Source organism: Mytilus californianus, unplaced genomic scaffold (assembly GCF_021869535.1).
Source record: "Mytilus californianus isolate M0D057914Y unplaced genomic scaffold, xbMytCali1.0.p SCAF_2, whole genome shotgun sequence".
NCBI classification, from domain to species: Eukaryota; Metazoa; Mollusca; class Bivalvia; order Mytilida; family Mytilidae; genus Mytilus; species Mytilus californianus.
This window is the reverse complement of record NW_026262668.1, coordinates 42,528,572-42,546,590: the sequence shown is the minus strand read 5'-3', so window position 1 is coordinate 42,546,590 and position 18,019 is coordinate 42,528,572. Positions and strand designations below refer to the sequence as shown.

At 32.4% G+C, this 18,019-nt stretch overlaps 1 long non-coding RNA gene across 1 annotated transcript; it reads left to right on the top strand.

Annotated features, from left to right (window-relative positions):
- Window positions 1-2,299: 2,299 nt before the first annotated feature.
- LOC127728782 (uncharacterized) lies at window positions 2,300-4,581 on the top strand. The gene is made up of 2 exons (XR_007994373.1): window positions 2,300-2,426; window positions 4,339-4,581. It is a non-coding gene; the product is annotated as an uncharacterized LOC127728782 (long non-coding RNA).
- Window positions 4,582-18,019: the final 13,438 nt, after the last annotated feature.

Genomic DNA, 18,019 nt, shown 5'->3' with positions numbered 1-18,019 from the left:
TAAGCTGGGAACAGTATATCACCCGACGATGAAATCTGGATAATTAGGAAGTGTCAAGTCCCGTCAATATATATGTTCATGTTTTAAGCGTTTGTCGTTTTGTAATCTTTAAATTAGCATTACTATATACAAATATTTTCGTATATAGTCCACACTGGCACATATGCTGCCCTTGTCCTATTCTTTTAAGACTTTGGCAATTGGTTTATCTTGTAGAATATATTTTTTACTCATTTGAAACTTTTGTGCATTGAAATTTACAATTTATAAAGTAAACTTGAAAAGAAAGAGGCTATCAAACCGTCACAAAGAAACAAATCATAAACTACAGAGAATAACAGAAGTCATCACATTGGCATGTGTTAATTATTTATCCATGAATATTTACCTGGTATGACTTAGATTATTTCTGGTCAACTTCAGAAAAACTCGATTTTTGAATAAAAAAGGCCCTGATTCAAAAAAAATTCTAAAATATGAAATTTATATCGTTGGATAGATTTAAAACCAGAGAATAAATATACATGCGAATGAAGCTGTTTCTAATAAAGATTTCATGTCAATTCATAAAAGAAAACCCATGTGCACACATTATTGGTTTCGTATTGTATGAAGTAATAGGTCGTGCACCCCGTGTTTTTTAATTGAAAAAGGCCCTAACTTCTGCAATCCTTATCAAAATACAAATTAGATCTGTAGAAAGCTTAAAAATTGAACTTTCAAAATTGATGCCAATGAAAAAGAAATTTAGTGATATTTATTGACAGCTAATCAAAATTCAAGATTTCCTTTTACAATCTATAGTAAAATTATCGATATCGATTGTGGTCAAATTTGACGCATGCGCAAATAATGATAATAGTTGCGTATGTTACATTTTGTTATGTCTGAACATTTTATGGTTTACTATGCGGTATGGGTTTTGCTTATTGGCGAAGGCCGTACGGTGACCTATAGTTGCTATAACATCTACGTCATTTGGTCCCTGCTGGAAAGTTGTCTCATTGGCACATCATACCACATCTCCTTATTTTATATAGTACTTATACCAAACCACAAATAAAGGCAACAGTAGTATACCGCTGTTCGAAACAAAATGATTGTTTAAAATTCCATAAGCTTTCTGAAAAGCTTTAAACTTTATACAGCAAAGAGTTAAATAAAATGCTTATAACATGTGCAGCTAATTATTTGAAATCTAGTCCTTTCCCTCCAGGGATTGAAAAACAAATGCCTTGCAATTGGATGGTTATGTATTTCTCTCTGCCAATATTTCTTTAAAATCAAACAGTTTTTGCAAAAAAAAACTTAATTCCTACATCCCAACATCTGTTTGACCGATGCGAGTCAAACATATTTTTGTGCGTTATAAATTACACCACAGACTTTTTTTGTTCAAAAAATAAGTTCGAAAGTACATAATTACTACCAATTCACCATGATAAAGAAGGTTTATAATGTATAATGTCTTTCGGATTCAAATTAATTAAATTTGGTTAGCGTTGCAAAATTTTACAAAAACATGTAAAATTTGCAGTTTTGTAACAAAATATGTCTTTATCAGCGACAGATAATAATTTACTGTAAATTCAGAAATTATTGCGTGCATTTATTATTGCGATTTTGTCATTTTGGACTAAAATGCGATTTTAATTTTTGCGATATTGTGAAAAATCCTGTTTAATTCATATAAAAAATTTCAAAATGCGAGTTTAAATTATTGCGATTATAACCCTGTCGCATTTTTCGCAATAATAAAAACATCGCAATAATTTCTGAATTTACAGTAGATTGGGAAACAATATTTAAGAAAATGATAAAGACTGTTAAATAATCAGTGTCCAGTAGGATTTTGCAACTTTTAGATATTTACCTTGCAAGTTAAAAATAATACAGGGAAATCACATTTTTGTTCATAAAAGACATCGTGAGTTTTTAGTAAAGATTGACATTGAAGACTAGTGTGTGAAATGCATTGCCTCTTTTACAAATGTATATTCACGCACGTAGCGAAAATGTATAAATTTCAATCGACAAAGAGAAGCACGTTTTTACTGACTTTAATGCAAAAGAGAACTTTCCCTTTATACACAATATGTTCAAGCAAGTACAATGTAATCTTACAATCATACGACTCCTGATCACTCCTCTGTTTTCATATTTAAATAAAATCAATTGATCTCGTAAAATTTACGACTCCAGAATATCTTTTACAGTTGATTAGTATTTGAAACATCGGTACTAAATATATCATGCTGAAATTTTCTTTCCTATCTGGGACTATTATACTAACGGGACTGGAAACCGTTACGCTGTTCAGTGTAGTTATACTCAAGATCACAGTCGTTAAAACGCGCGTGAGACTTGACGATACGCCATATTGTTTTGACAGTGATACTGACAGAGTACTTGCTTGCATAATTTCTGTAAGTTGTTTTAATAGCTATTTACAAAGATAATCCTTTATGTAAACATGATTACAATTATGATAAAATATATTCCGATCTTTGACAGTTGTTATTAATCACCAAATCCCGCCTTAAATGTAAAAAAATGTCATTTAAAGGTTGAAAATTTTCCGCTTGATTACAGCGTGGGGACGCTGTGGGAAAAAAATTTACCAATTTTTTTTATAACTTTTGATTGAAATGAGATACGCGAGTTCTGTTTTTGTTAAATCACATTTATTGATTACAGGTTGGAATGACCTATTTTTATTGTCACTTTCTAAAGTGAAAAGTGGAATATTAATCTCCTTTTCATTACAACCGGAAACCACATGCAGGACTCAAATAAATTATACTGCTCCTATGAAATTGGCTACTCCTATTTATGTGTGCAATATTTGTAGTAAAATCAGGGTTTTTGTCGCTTATTAATGGTCTTCAAAGGGCATTAGCATTTAACTTCTTGAAAATATGTACAAATGGTTCAACAATCTGAACTACAAAAAAGGCTCTTTCACAGCTATTCCTCCAAAATATAGGCATATTGAATAGGGGTAGATTTTCTCATAAATTGGACTGAAAATGCATTGAAAAACAAAGAAAACATCATTCAAACAGAACAGTTTCTTGGAAACATGCATAGCCAAGTACAAGCACTGTTAAAGTCACACTGATTCCCTTAAAATAACCAGCTAAAAATGATTGTAAAAAAAAACGATATTGCCTATCTACATGTACCTATCCTATTTTTTTCTGCATGTTAGCTGAACACATGTATTATATATATTGGCCTAAGATCGATTTCTATCCGGCTCAGCACATATTATACTTTTAAATAGGCGGTGGAAAAAAGGCGCATTGATTGATTTTTTGAATGTCCAGTGACAAGTATCATATGTCTGATTGCTCATTGAAATAGTAAATTTAATATGAGCTTGTGGTCTGTTTATCATAATATTATTATAAAAAGCTGTTTCTCAACACCATGAGTCACCAAATGGATTATTATAATAATAATCATGATTATCATGATTATCATAATAATATACATGTAATTTAACAGGAAACATATATAAAATGCAAAACAAAGAATACAATAACTGCAGTTTTAAAAGTTTTTAAAGATGATTCGTGTCTGTATTTCTTCTGCTGAAGTATATATGTAAACAAAATCTTAACATGTCCTTTTTCAAAATGTTTTCTTCCTTTTTTTCTCTCGTCAATATAAAAATATTCTTTTCTGTTGAGTCATATGATTCTATCAGATAGAAAAGATTTCACATCAGATGTATAACAAGTTCAAAAATGTTATTTATTGTCAACTATTTGAACTTTTACTTGAGAATCACTTAAAAGATCCATTAATTAACTGTCATTTGTCCTCATTGTTGAAGCTTTAGCAAATGAAAAAAAAATACCATTAAATAATCTGATGATATCATTCATTTTTAAAAACAATAAATTATCATGCCAAAGTAAAAATAGCTAACTTATATTAATCAAACAATATTTTACAATCAAGTCAAATGAAACATGAAATTTCAATCTACATGTACCAGTATTTAATAGTATTGACCAGGCTGGTATACGTATTTACCACGAAACCATGTATTTATATGGACACATTCTTGTTTTTTTTATATTCTGTCTATACATGTATTAAACTTTAAAGAATATTTGTATACATGTGTATTTTAAGAGATGTTATGTAAATCAATGAGACAGCAAACCCGCAACAAATGTTAACAACTTTGATTCAGTTATACTGAAATTACATGTTTTTGTATCATCAAATGTGTAACTTTTGATCAATTTATCAATGTAATTATGTACATGTAAACTCTATGCCCTTCGATGTTTCATTGTAATTTCTTTTTATTTAATATTACAGAACCTTTCTGGAGACTTCCCTGGTTAGATAGTATTGAAAATGATACTATGTACAAAGAGAGTGGGAAAAGTGGTGAAGTTGCTGATAGCGATGGCATTTTTGGTCATGAGTTTTATGTGATATTGGACAAAGCAAACAAATACCACCATACTGTTAACCTAGAAGACTTTACTCATGTATCTTCATTTAAAACTGATGTATGGTTATATGACTATACAAAAATAAATAATTTAAAGCTCTTCATCTATTTATTTACATACATTTGACATACAAGAGATCAAATTTGTTCATGAAAAAGTATTCACACATTTGTCTTGTCCTTCAGTACTTTGCGTAGAGGCTTGGATGAGGTAGAGTCAGGTTTGTCCTTTTTGTCATGATGCGTCTTAATCTGTTGTGTGACTGCATGTCCACGAATTGTTAAAAACAGGGAAATTATACGTTCTAGTATGTATCCTGAATGAACCGGGTCGAGACACAATTTACCAAAATAATGTTTGACCATAAATGCAGAAAGAATCTGTTCCTTAAGCCCCTGTTTGTCTAGTGTTTTAGAATTAATACCTGCTGTTGATATGTCACAAACTTGACGAAGGATGGTTTCAAACTCCCTTACCAAAAGGAAAAAACTGTCACATGCTGTCTGTAGTCCCCCACGGTTTAACTTTTCAGTCCAGGCAGAATATTTGTTAACAAAACTTACTGGTGCACATTTATTCTGTTGAATACAAGATTGTAGTGCTTTACTCAAAGCATTGTGTTTCTCAGACTGTGAGAATCTTTGCGATTCTTTCTTCAGGGCACTGATGATATACCCAGCTATATAGTATAGTGTGGATTGCTCACTGTCACTTATAACTGGTAATTGGTCAGAGCTATTTGTAGTTGTAGGCAAGAACAATGATACCCTGTTCTGAATAATGTTGTCTAATAGTCCACGAAGGAAAATACGGAAAAAAACTGCTGAATATGAACTTGAGGAATCAATTATTGAAAGGCACTTGTCCCTAAGGTTTGTGTCAACACACGTTGAAAAGAATGAAGCAAACATTTCTTCATTTTCAACAAGTTGTGATGTTGAGTCTCTACTTGAAAAATATGGACCAAAATGGATCTTGTAAGGCAGATTTGAGTTGTTGCATGACGGTTTGGTTATCTTTAATATCTTTTGCAATCTGTATAACTTGTTGACCATGCAGAGAGACAGAACTATTACGGAATGGAAAATTAAGGATGCCTTCTAATGCTTGTGTAAAGGCTGAGTCAAAAACCCCTTGGAAGTCAGTAGATGACATCCTGAACTTATAGCTCTGGTTAGTTGTTGGTGTAGCTGCAGATGTTGGAGCTGTGCTAGACCTATGCTCAGAGGGTTTGATGTTATGAATTTTGTGTTGACCTCTCATATGCCCACAGAAACCGGTGATAGTCTTAAGTTGTTTTGCATATGTAGGACATGAATAAACTGGCTTGGAATCAGCAATTGCAGTTTTAGCCATTTTTGATGGTGTTGATGGCACATCGTCGTCAGAACAATCGCCAGCATCAATATCAGTGTAATCCCCATCAAATAAAAAATCGAGATCGATATCCCCATCCCAATGCAAAAAGTCTGTTTTACTACACATTTTGAAACAATAATGAACAGAAGAAACACATGAAAATGTTTTAAAGTATTTCTGATCAAAGAGAAGCCAAGCTAGATTTATTTTTGAGAAATTTATGTGTAAACACGAAATTTAGAAAACAATGAGGCTATTGAAATATTTTATGAAACCCGGGTAACTGTTGTTATAGTGGAATATTACAAGTTCACAACGGTTCCTCTCATATATAAGATATTGGATTCAACAAACCATAAGAGGTCTGAAAAGGGATGAAAGGAATCAAGTGAACTAATTAATACAGACTATTAACAGGTTTCCAGATATCTATCAACCAAATAAATGTTCCAATTGCGTCGCATCTGCGCTAAATCACATTTCCTGTTTGCATCTGTTTCCTTACAACCTGCCACTTACATGTACGTGTATGAGTATATTGCATACGTATTTTAGTTACATACTGCAACTTCGTGCCTAAACAACATTTCTTTATGTTCAAATAATTATATATGTACCTGTACTTCAAATCATATATCCTCCACCATAAAAAGAGACAAAATATACTATATACATGGGTACAACAACTTGACTTTGTTCAAAAGTTCGTGATGAACATTTCGGTCCATCATGTTTTGAAAAAAGAAAACACGTTTATGTATTCGAGCAAAATGACTGTGTTAAGCAATTTTACCATCGATTAAGACAAGCAGTAGCAATAGTCACACCCAACGAGTAGACCAACTACTGGCTATATTGATATCTAATGAATATAGAATTTTTATATCCCATAACGTCCGAACACCGCTAAACAAGAACAAATACCATGACCTTCTGTTGAAAACCATTGTGGATCATTATGGCGGGGCTAACCTTAATTTTTTACCTGGACAACACCTTCATCATACATGTACTAATATGTGCATATCTTTGGTACCTTTTCTTAACTGCATATTCCCTAGTGCGACCCAGCATAAATTAAAGGATATGGTAAATATCCAATGAGACAACTAACAACTAGTAACAAACTGTTTTTTTTTTTCATTTTTTTTTTTTTTTTTTTTTGGCTTATTTGTTTTGTTTTTGTTGTTTGTTTGTTTTCTTTTTTTTTTTTTTTTTTTTTTTTTTTTTTTTTTTTTTGCATAATAAAAATTTAATGGACAATGCAAGTGTATTCGATCCACATAGCGATCATGCTCTACTTCTTACCTCCAATCGAGTGACGATGAGACTGAGAGTGACCGTGCTATCTTATACATTCGAGGTACCGAAGGGGGAACTTGGAATAGTGGAATATTACAAGTTCACAACGGTTCCTCTCATATATAAGATATTGGATTCAACAAACCAACGATGTGTAAAACGGGCCTCGGTGAAATAATATTACATAACTGACCAAATACAAAACCGTATTTAATGTTCAGACTTCATTATTATACAACAATACTCATTCTAAAACATATCCAATACTTATAAACAGAAGTATGTTCCAATGTCAGAACATTTGCTATATTGCCCTTAGGCTAACTGTTTCAACATAAACATCATTAATTGAAACTAAAACTTTTCAATTTGTTCAAATCAGTATATTGATTTGCAACTTTATCAAACGAAGAATTTTCCGCAGCCTGCGACAAAACTGAAGCCGGTCCTTTAGGACTTATCAATTTCCCTACATTGGCATAATGATCAACCATATGTTTTGTGCCCCACCCTACGTGTTGATTATTTGCTTCATCATTAACCCCTAGCATACGTAATGTAATTGCATATCCTCTTCTACTGCTGTGGGAAGTTTCCCCTTCGTATAATTTTAACACATTTAAATGCAATTTAAGTCTCTCTGTCATGCAAGATGAAGTAACTGGTTCATTTACAATTTTGCGTGACCCTTTGTCTCGTATAGGGAAAACATATCCTTCCGTAAGAGTAATGCTTAACTCCTTAGCGTTGGTGATGTACTTTTTAAAGTTTTTGACCGGACAAATATCAGAGTCCTTTGAAGGAAGGACTATGAAATTTCTTGGATTATCTAAAGTAGCGACTTTACCAGCCGTTTGCGACACAAAAATCCCATCCGAGTCAGGTATTTGAAAACATCTATCTGCAGTCAATAAACCCAAGATCTCCCCCTCTACTACCAGAATGACATAAAATTGAAAAATAAGCCAGGTCTCTTGCATACAGAAATTTCGAAATAGGATCTACCTCTACTGAAACTCGATATGATAAATGTCTGCATAACTTTCCTAACTTACTAAACATTAATGGAGTAGCTTGTTTTACAGAAATGCTAGCGTTAGCCTGTTCCTGATTTATGACCTGCAAATGTTTTTTTAACAAATATGAGGCAGCCGGGTTACCCGTAAGAAGCATAGGATTCCACTCGCCTGATCGACCCTCATCTCTGAATAATGCTCTGATTTTGCCTAGTAAAGAATCAACAGACTTTGATGCCAACGTCCTTGGGCATTTGCATACTTGAAGGCCGTGTTTAGTGCGCAAAGGACAGTTGGTTACATGTAACTGCGTTTTCCCACCCTTTTCTTTGAAAATTAGAAATTTTCTAATATCTTCTGGACTTGCATTATTAATATTTTTTCGCGAATCTAAAAAGATGAAAAAATTTTCCATCTCGTTCTTCAAGCTGCATTTCTGTTTAGAATAACTAGCTGACTCTAGGAGAGCATCTAGTTGACTAATTCTATTGTTTATTTTATTCAAAACCTCCTCTTTTTTTATTTCATCTTGGTAGTCAGTGGCTTTATTCTCCCTAGCAAAACCACACGCTTTGCAATATTTAAAATCTATGTCATTAGTTACTGCACATCTTGAACACGTTATGTAGGGACACCAAATTTTTTTCATGAGATATTCCTAAAACAAAATATAAAAAAAACCTTATAATAATAACCAAAACACATTACTAAGTGTTGACTTCCAAATTTTATATACACACACATACACATATATACATATACATATTTACAAACCAGAAATTCACAAAACATTTTTAAACACATTATATAAATTGTTGAGAAAAATTGATTGACCTTCTTCGTTCAAGTGTACATGATCTCTCAAATGTCTACAATTAATGTTTGAATTATCCATGAACATCCAACAATTACGCTTGCATATCTTTTCTATCTTTTCATTGATAATGGTCGATCTTGCATTTATATCTTCATCTTTACACCTGATTATCGCTGATAATACAACAGATACGTGCCTATCACTTTCTAATATACACTGTAATATTTGCGCTAGATGTTCAAATTCTTGTGTTGTTATCAATAACTGGTTAAACTCATTCTTAAACAAGAAAGATTTGCTAACATTATTAACACCTATATGAATGAAAATAAGCTTAGGCGGGTGTGTCCTAATTAGCCTCTCAACTTTTGGTGTTATTTCACACACTAGAGCACCACTTTGTGAAGAAACATTTACCATTGGGTTATTAAAATCTTTTTGCCATTCTAAAAATCTTATCATTGAATCACCAACACATATCAAGTGAAATTTATTAGAAACAAGTGGTTCATTAAGAAATAATAATTTCCCATAATTAATGCATACTGATGGGTTTCCTTTTATACGAATTGCCCACAGATTTCCAGGTAACCCAAAACCATCTTGGACATAACCTTTCTTGGAAGGATACTTTAAAACGCCCCTTTGTCCCTTGTTACCAACAACAAAAGCATCTTGTATAAATTCATAATATGTTAGAACCCATGCGGCTATTACTCCATCGACACACAGTATCACGGTACAATTTAACATATTCTCCCTGATAAAAGATAACACCGGTAATAATAACGCAAAAGGAGGAAATACATAACAGTTTTCATTTGTATCCACAGTTTGGGAAAACAAATTTACACCTGCTGACAAAGGAGAAAAACATGGCGTGAAATGTTTTAGAATACCACCCATTCTGTCTGTCATGCTATTAGAATCTAAAGCCATCAAGTCGATCGTATGTCCTGTATTTCCACCAAAATACTCTTGTATTTTATACCATGTCTCGTTATCTAAAGTCGCGTCTGATTTGCTAAGTTTTCTCGATGGCTCATCAGCTAAATTCAATTTAGATGGTACAAAATGTAAATTAAGCATTACGTCTAAATCTAAAGTCAATTGAAAAATGTCTTTGAGAGTAGAATTCAATATCATAGATTTGGAACCTTCGTTATTCCAAGCACCTTTCAAGGCCTGATTGTCTACGTTTGCGTCAACCCGACTACCCTTTATGTCTTCCCGTATTGACCTTAATACATTTAACAAAGCTTTAGCCTCTAGTACCATAATAGGAAGCGATAACATTTCCTGTGCCCACGAATCGCCGACTTTGTGCTCTCTGTCGTTTATTTTGAAATATCAACCCCATTTGTACATAGAAGCATCTGTATAAATGTTTACAACTAAATGCCTTTCTTTTTTCCATTCCAACTTTACTGTCCATGAATCCAAATATCGCCAATTAATAATCTCGTCTTTTAAATCTTTTGTCATTGGAATACTTGTTTGTTTGCGTATACCTAATGAAATTGCATTGTTCATCTCTCGAGTGTAAAGTTTTGCTGCCGGAACAGCTAACATAAAAGAAATACAGCGACCCACTATTTTTTGTAAATCTAGCACCGTAACAGCACTTTTTCCTAAACAATTCTCGCGTAAAGAAATAAATTTTTGTTTTTTTGACTCAGTTATTCTGAAACATCTAGCTACAGAATCAACTACAAATCCCAAAAATACTACTGATTGTGACGGGATGAACACGGTTTTGTCTAAATTAATGCAATATCCTAATCTAGTTACCACTTCACAAACGATGTAATTTGCCAATAAAGCGCAACTGAACCCTGTCTTTAAACCAGGTTTTCTTACTTCCTCTATAAGACGATCATCTATATACAAATGTACAGGGATCAAAAATTTCCTTCTAATATAAGATGTTGCTTGCAGATTTAAAGTGTGATAAATGTAGCTAGATAGTTTGAAACCAAACGGTAACGTTTTGCAAATAAAATAAAAGCCACCCCACTGGAAACCCACAAGCCTTCGGGAATCCTCGGATAACGAAACATTATCAAAACCTGATTTATCATCTATTGTAGTAAAATATGCATTTTCTTTGACAGATCGAGGTACATTTTTTAAAGTGTCTAAACTAAAAGGTATATCTTTGATCCAATTATTCAAATACATTAGATTAATGCAAAGTCTAGGTTTTGTCGGCTCTACGGTTAACGGTGCGACAATGTGGGGTGGTTTTACTAAACCTACTTTTCCTATACATTCAATGGAACCATTTTTCAATCTTTCCATAACTGTTTCTGTTATAAAAGTAGAAAACTTTTTGCATTTATTCGAATTATTGAATATTCTGCAAGGTGGGAACTTATCATCATAAAAATACCCCCAGAAATCTCCTTTAAAATGTACAATATAGTTATTAATATTTACACCGTGAACTAGCCAATCCAAAATTTCATCTGAAGAATGCGAACAAGGTAATATCTGTTGCCATTGATGCAACCTTGTGTGAATTTGTCCGGCTACAAAAGTCTTCGGATTAAAGAATTTCACATTTCGTATATCTGGAGATACACCATCCGTAGCTTTTGAATAAACCTCCTCTGCTGAATTTACCTCCCTATCATTATCAATTAATTTGTTTTCAAAATTAACGAAAGTCGGTTGTCTAACTGTAACTGACGTAGGATCTGTTCCCAAATTAATATCAAATTCCCATGGTTTTAAACGAAATTTATCCTGAAATGAAATAAGTAGGAATTTGTCAACTAACAGAATGAAAGGTGGTTATTGTTACTTGCTATTCACGTCAAACGATTTAATTTAAACTTGTTGGAACCAGTGTAGCTGTACAATCACGAACAAAATGACCAGGCTTATTACATTTAAAACACAGATTGTGATTATTACCACGAGGCCTACCGCGACGAGGTGAACCTGAAAAACGAGGAGGCATTCCGTAAGTGTGACCTTGTGTTTGTCCAAAAGAACCTCCCATAAAACCAGGCCCATGCAAATTAAAATTATGTGACTGCATATTATAATTGTCACTATGAACATCATTTAAACCAAATGTCTTAAGTAACTTCTGTTCTTTATCAAGCACCGCTTCCTCTTCTTTGTTGCACACAAGTTTTAGTACTAACGCTGCTGCAAAATTCGGTCTATTTTTATGAATATGAAATCTACTTAAAATCAAATTTATTTTGTCCTTCAAATCATGATTTTGCTTTCGCGCTAAATTGTCTAGCAATATTAATCTTTCATGTAAGACATCAATATCCACCTTTCTTTCCTTTGGCAGCCTCATCTTTAACATCTCTCTTGGCCCTTTCAAATTCAGATAATTCATCATCAGCTTGCTTCTTCTCTAACTTTTTCTCAAGATCTGCTATTTTATCTTCAATGTTTTCATCTAAACAAATAAATCAAAATAATCTGCTTTTAATTTCAAGCATTGATCTAACACATGGTTTATACTCAACACACCAAAATCACCTCGAACCATTGTTAACATTTCTTTACATATCATATTTTGAATAAACTAATATTTCATACCTTCTTGTAACACACATATCGAGTTTCTCATAACCGTTTCCTTTAGGCATGCTTTTTTTTTTTATAGATTTATGATCATATATACACCACTCCACTTAAATGAACTAATTTACACAAATAAATCACATATTTATCAAGAAATAATAGCTTAATTGATCATCAGATCCCTTTGCTTCACGTCCATTGACATGACTTGTAATAAAACACGCAATGGTCTTGCTTAGAATTTAAAATCTTAAACACCTTACTAGTATTTGTGGTGACATCACACACATCTAAACTTGAAACTGCACATGCCTGTTAATTAGTATTGAGGCAGTGATTTAAATTAAAGAAACATGCATACGTACATTAGTGTATGTACTACCATGTATTTTTTTTTATATTTATATTTTATTTATCTTTTCTTTTCTTTTCCTTTAATTTCTTTTTTTGATAATTAAACTTAAATAACAAGTTTATAAACCTTAAAAGGAAACATATTAAGAAATGCCACCTTCCCACGCAAATTAACCTGTGATGCAACCCAAGGGCTTAAAATTATTGCAAACATGTTACTGAAACCTGCTGCTAATAAAATATTTATATCTTTGAAAACATGTAACTGTCAAGTGTCTATGTTTGACCGCATGTTTAAACATACACCCTGCTGATGTGAACTTCGATCATATTCAGATTATTGATCCACAGCTGATCATCAAACAACATCCAATTAGTGTCTGAACCAGAAAGTTTACTTTGTATACAATTTATCATTACCACTATCATTATCAACATGTTCAATCAGTAAATTATTATGTGTCAAAAATTAACTTGTGTTGTTTATTATTTCTTTTTGTCTTTTTTTTTCTCTATATCTTTCTTTTTTTCTTAAGAGCTAAATTATAATTAAATATATATTCTATTCTGATTTTTCTTTCCTTCTTTCTTTTTTTATTTTAATTTTGTAATTATAAATTCTTCTTTTAGCGTCATTAACAACTTGATACAATCTCAAGCTCTATAGCCAAATTGTAATTATTTTTAACTTTTAGTTTCGGACATTTGTTCCCACCTACACGCATTACAAAACAGTGTACAAAGTGTTTATCCTTAATGTAAATAAAAAGAACAATTATGATATCAATTATTATATTGCTATATAAATTAACCATTAATCAACTTAAGGGGAGGGGGGTTACTTTTTATACATGTTAATTGTCCCTTATGATCAAAGCTTTCATTCTTTAGTTTTTTATGTTTTTTTTTTATGTTTTTTTTTTCGCTTATCTAACTTTCTATTTTTTATTTTACCCAGATAACAGTGTCCGAACTTTATATTTAGCATTTTTTAAATTCTCATTATTAGTTAAAGGATAACCCCTTTCTAAAGTACAAACATCATGTAGACGAACATTTGAAACATCATGTTCTCTATTGACATTCAGACATGATCCTGAACAAATTTCTTTTGTGATATTCTCTACTTTACATAATACAACCAAGTAAATTCTTCCTTACCACGTTTAAACACGAATCCTAAACTCACAAATGTGTGTAATTGTGTAATTCTCTATTGAAAACAGATTTTTTTTTCTCATTCCAGATAATTTTATCTTAACCTCTTACAGATAATCAGTACACGTACAGAAACATTAATCTTGAAAAATTACTAACAACTTCGTCATCCTTTTTCCTTTCACTCCCAAGCATCATGTCCAAACACAATAAATCAAAATATTTTTTCTCTCGGTCTCTCAATTCACGTTCGACATAAAAGCCCGAACATTATTTACATTTAGCATAAAAGCCCGAACAACATCACGTTCAGCACACAAGCCTGAACCATATTCACGTCCAGCATAAAAGCCTGAACAATATTCACGTTCAGCATAAAAGCCTGAACAATATTCACGTTCAGCATAAAAGCTCGAACAATTTCCACGTTCGGCATAAAAGCACGAACAATATTCACGTTCAGCATAAAAGCTTGAACAATTTCCACGTTCGGTATAAAAGCCTGAACAATATTCACGTTCAGCATAAAAGCCTGAGCCATTTTCACGTTCAGCATAAACGCCTGAACCATATTCATGTTCAGCATAAAAGCCTGAACAATATTCACGTTCAGCATAAAAGCCTGAACAATATTCACGTTCAGCATAGAAGCCTGAACAATATTCACGTTCAGCATTAAAGCTTGAACAATTTCCACGTTCGGCATAAAAGCACGAACAATATTCACGTTCAGCATAAAAGCTTGAACAATTTCCACGTTCGGCATAAAAACCTGAACAATATTCACGTTCAGCATAAAAGCCTGAACAATATTCTCGTTCAGCATAGAAGCCTGAACAATATTCACGTTCAGCATAAAAGCTTGAACAATTTCCACGTTCGGCATAAAAGCACGAACAATATTCACGTTCAGCATAAAAGCTTGAACAATTTCCACGTTCGGCATAAAAGCCTGAACAATATTCACGTTCAGCATAAAAGCCTGAACAATATTCACGTTCAGCATAAAAGCCTGAACAATATTCACGTTCAGCATAAAAGCTTGAACAATTTCCACGTTCGGCATGAAAGCACGAACAATATTCCCGTTCGGAGTAAAAGCCCGAACAATAGTCGATATATGAAAAATAAAAATATCTTAAATCATATGTTTTCTTTTCGCATTATATTTTCACCGCTAATACTTTTACACGTTCAAAACTTTAACATTCCTCTTCTAAAACTATCTACATCATTATTTTTTTTTCCATCCAAGCAGCATGCCCAGATACAATAAAGTACATTCGGCATAAAAACTCGAACAATAATCGTTATATAAAAAATAAACTATCCAAAACTTATATGTTTTCTTTCCTTATTATATTTCAAAAAACTTGAACAATTTTCTTTTATCTTTTCTATTCACGTTCTAGCATTTAACCCAAACTCTAGACAAATTGCATTGAATTTTAAAATTTATAGAAACATAAAAATATAATAAATTACTAGATTTTCTTTGTCTTCACATTCAAGTACCCAAACAAACATTTTATTGGCCTAACTTAAAGAACTTTCCATTCTTCCGTTCTCACTTTTCTAAACAAATATTTAAACCGTAAAATAGGTCTATATGTGCCCGTTCAAATGTGAACAAATTATTTAATTAATATGTAACATTTCCGTCCCATATTCAGTATGAAAATACCACAGACGTACAACTGGCGTACCGGTAAATTTCCTCTAACACTTTCATAATTTGTATTCCAAACTCTTAAAAACTAAAATATGCCATTTATATACACAATATATACCCATATACTATGACTACATAATACGTTAATATCTGTATTAATTAACTTTTACACTCATCGTATTCTCTTCTCATGAACCGTTGCTATATCAAATAAGATTCAAAAACTCACCCCTGACGATTTGTTTTCTGATGTTTTAGCCTTTTTCTTAGGAGGTTCTTGTGTAACCGTATCTTCCTTCAATTCGTCTTTCTGCTCCAATGCAAAATTCACAATTTTGCTGTGAATTTTGCATAGATTCTCTCCGGAGTCGTCTATATCTAGAAGCACTAGAATGTCATTTAAATGCAACTTTATATTAGTGGCTACTTTCAATAAGTCTTCTCTACTGAATGTACTCAAACACTTCCCGTCAAATTCTTGAAGTTTAGGATCCTTGTCCGATCGATATCGCTTAATTATTTTTAGGAGATCCATTATGTGTCTGCACGATCGTATGACCTCCAATCGAGTGACGATGAGACTGAGAGTGACCGTGCTATCTTATACATTCGAGGTACCGAAGGGGGAACTTGGAATAGGGTTTAATTTTGAACTGAAATTGTCGACATTGATTTCAATTAAACTATAATTGTTTTTGTTAAGATTAATTAAGATCTATCAACTTTCCACACGTTGTTTTCTTAGCGATCAAGTAAAGGGCCGCCATTTCGATCATATTTGTTTTCAACAGCACTAATTGACTACTTCTTAATATTTTTTAACAATAAAGAAAGTAGTTAACTTTCAAAAGAACTTCGATGATTATGTTAAAATAAAGAAGAACTTGACTTTCCTAGTTTTAAATCGGCATTACTACTATTAGTTCATCCCCATATAAAAACATTTCTTTCTAGTAAATATTTTCAATTTGTTAAAATAATTAAATAATTCATATATTTTTAATTTTTTGTTCATTTAATTATATCTTTTTATTTTAAATCCACCTATTTTAACGGTATAAACATGCTGACATGTTCGCCGAAATCAATTGATTACATGTATCGAAGGCTAATTAACCACGTGACACGATAAGCTGTCAATCAAAACAAAAAATCAAACATCCGCTATCGGGACAATGAAATCTCAACAGACCGATCAGTTTCCAGTCCCGTTAGTATAATAGTACCAGTTCCTATGTACCGATTTTATTTTTTTTCCTTTTTTGGAAGAGGGATACATTTTTTTTTTAATAAAATGTTTGACTAAATGTATTGAAAAATGCATTGTTTGTTTTGAAATGGAATGGAAAAAGTAGTTTATTTCTACTGTAAATTATTTTCAATTTAATAAATTTATTTTCAAAATGTTTTCATTTAAGTTGTCCCGAGATGACGTTCAAAAGACGGTTGTCAATCAATTTAAGAAGGCGGGGCAAACGATCATTGGTATCCAATGAATGGTCCACTGTACAACGTGTTGAAGAGCGGTGATTCTCAAACACATCGAATGACATTGTCATAAATGAATGACAATGTTGTTAAACATCAAAAGGGGCTACTACATAATCACGATTGTGTAATACCAATTCAAAACAAAGTTGAAATTGACAAGTAGCTTTGCAACCACTGTCATGATGATGGGTGTAAAATGTACATTCGTGTAAATAGTTTTTGTGCATGTGCAACGTTTCGGTGGTTTTTTCAACATTTTAACTTTGGATTAACTTTATTATGAATACGTTAATTTTAAACTGATCCATTAAGGGAACATAGCTAAATGTGTGTGCTCCAACGTTGGGATTTACATAAAGAAGAAGAAGTCTTGAGCCTTTTTGTCACAGGCACTTATCTCTGAAAAAAAGGTTCTTTAAAATCGCATTTTTTTTAAATACTACAATACTGGAATATGAGCAGAGGAGTGTTTACCAGTATTGTTAGAAGTAATAATCTGATTAAATTATGTTATATAGTACTGAAGCAAGTAAGTAAATTTTATTTAGAGTCGGACATGATATGTACAAATTAACATCTGGGTCAATATCTTTAATTGTTTTTCCATAGGCGGTAATGGTAACGTTTTTTCCTGTAGCTCAGTCCATATCGTAAACTTGGATATGTATGATAGCTCGTTTCGAAGCTGTGACATTTTCACATATGTGGTTAAATTTTCGGGGTACGAAGTGAGATTACTTTTTCCGTAAATTAGCATACCCCGAACATCCTTTCGTGATGCGGCTCCTCGTGGTAAAAAATCCATTTTTTAACACAATAA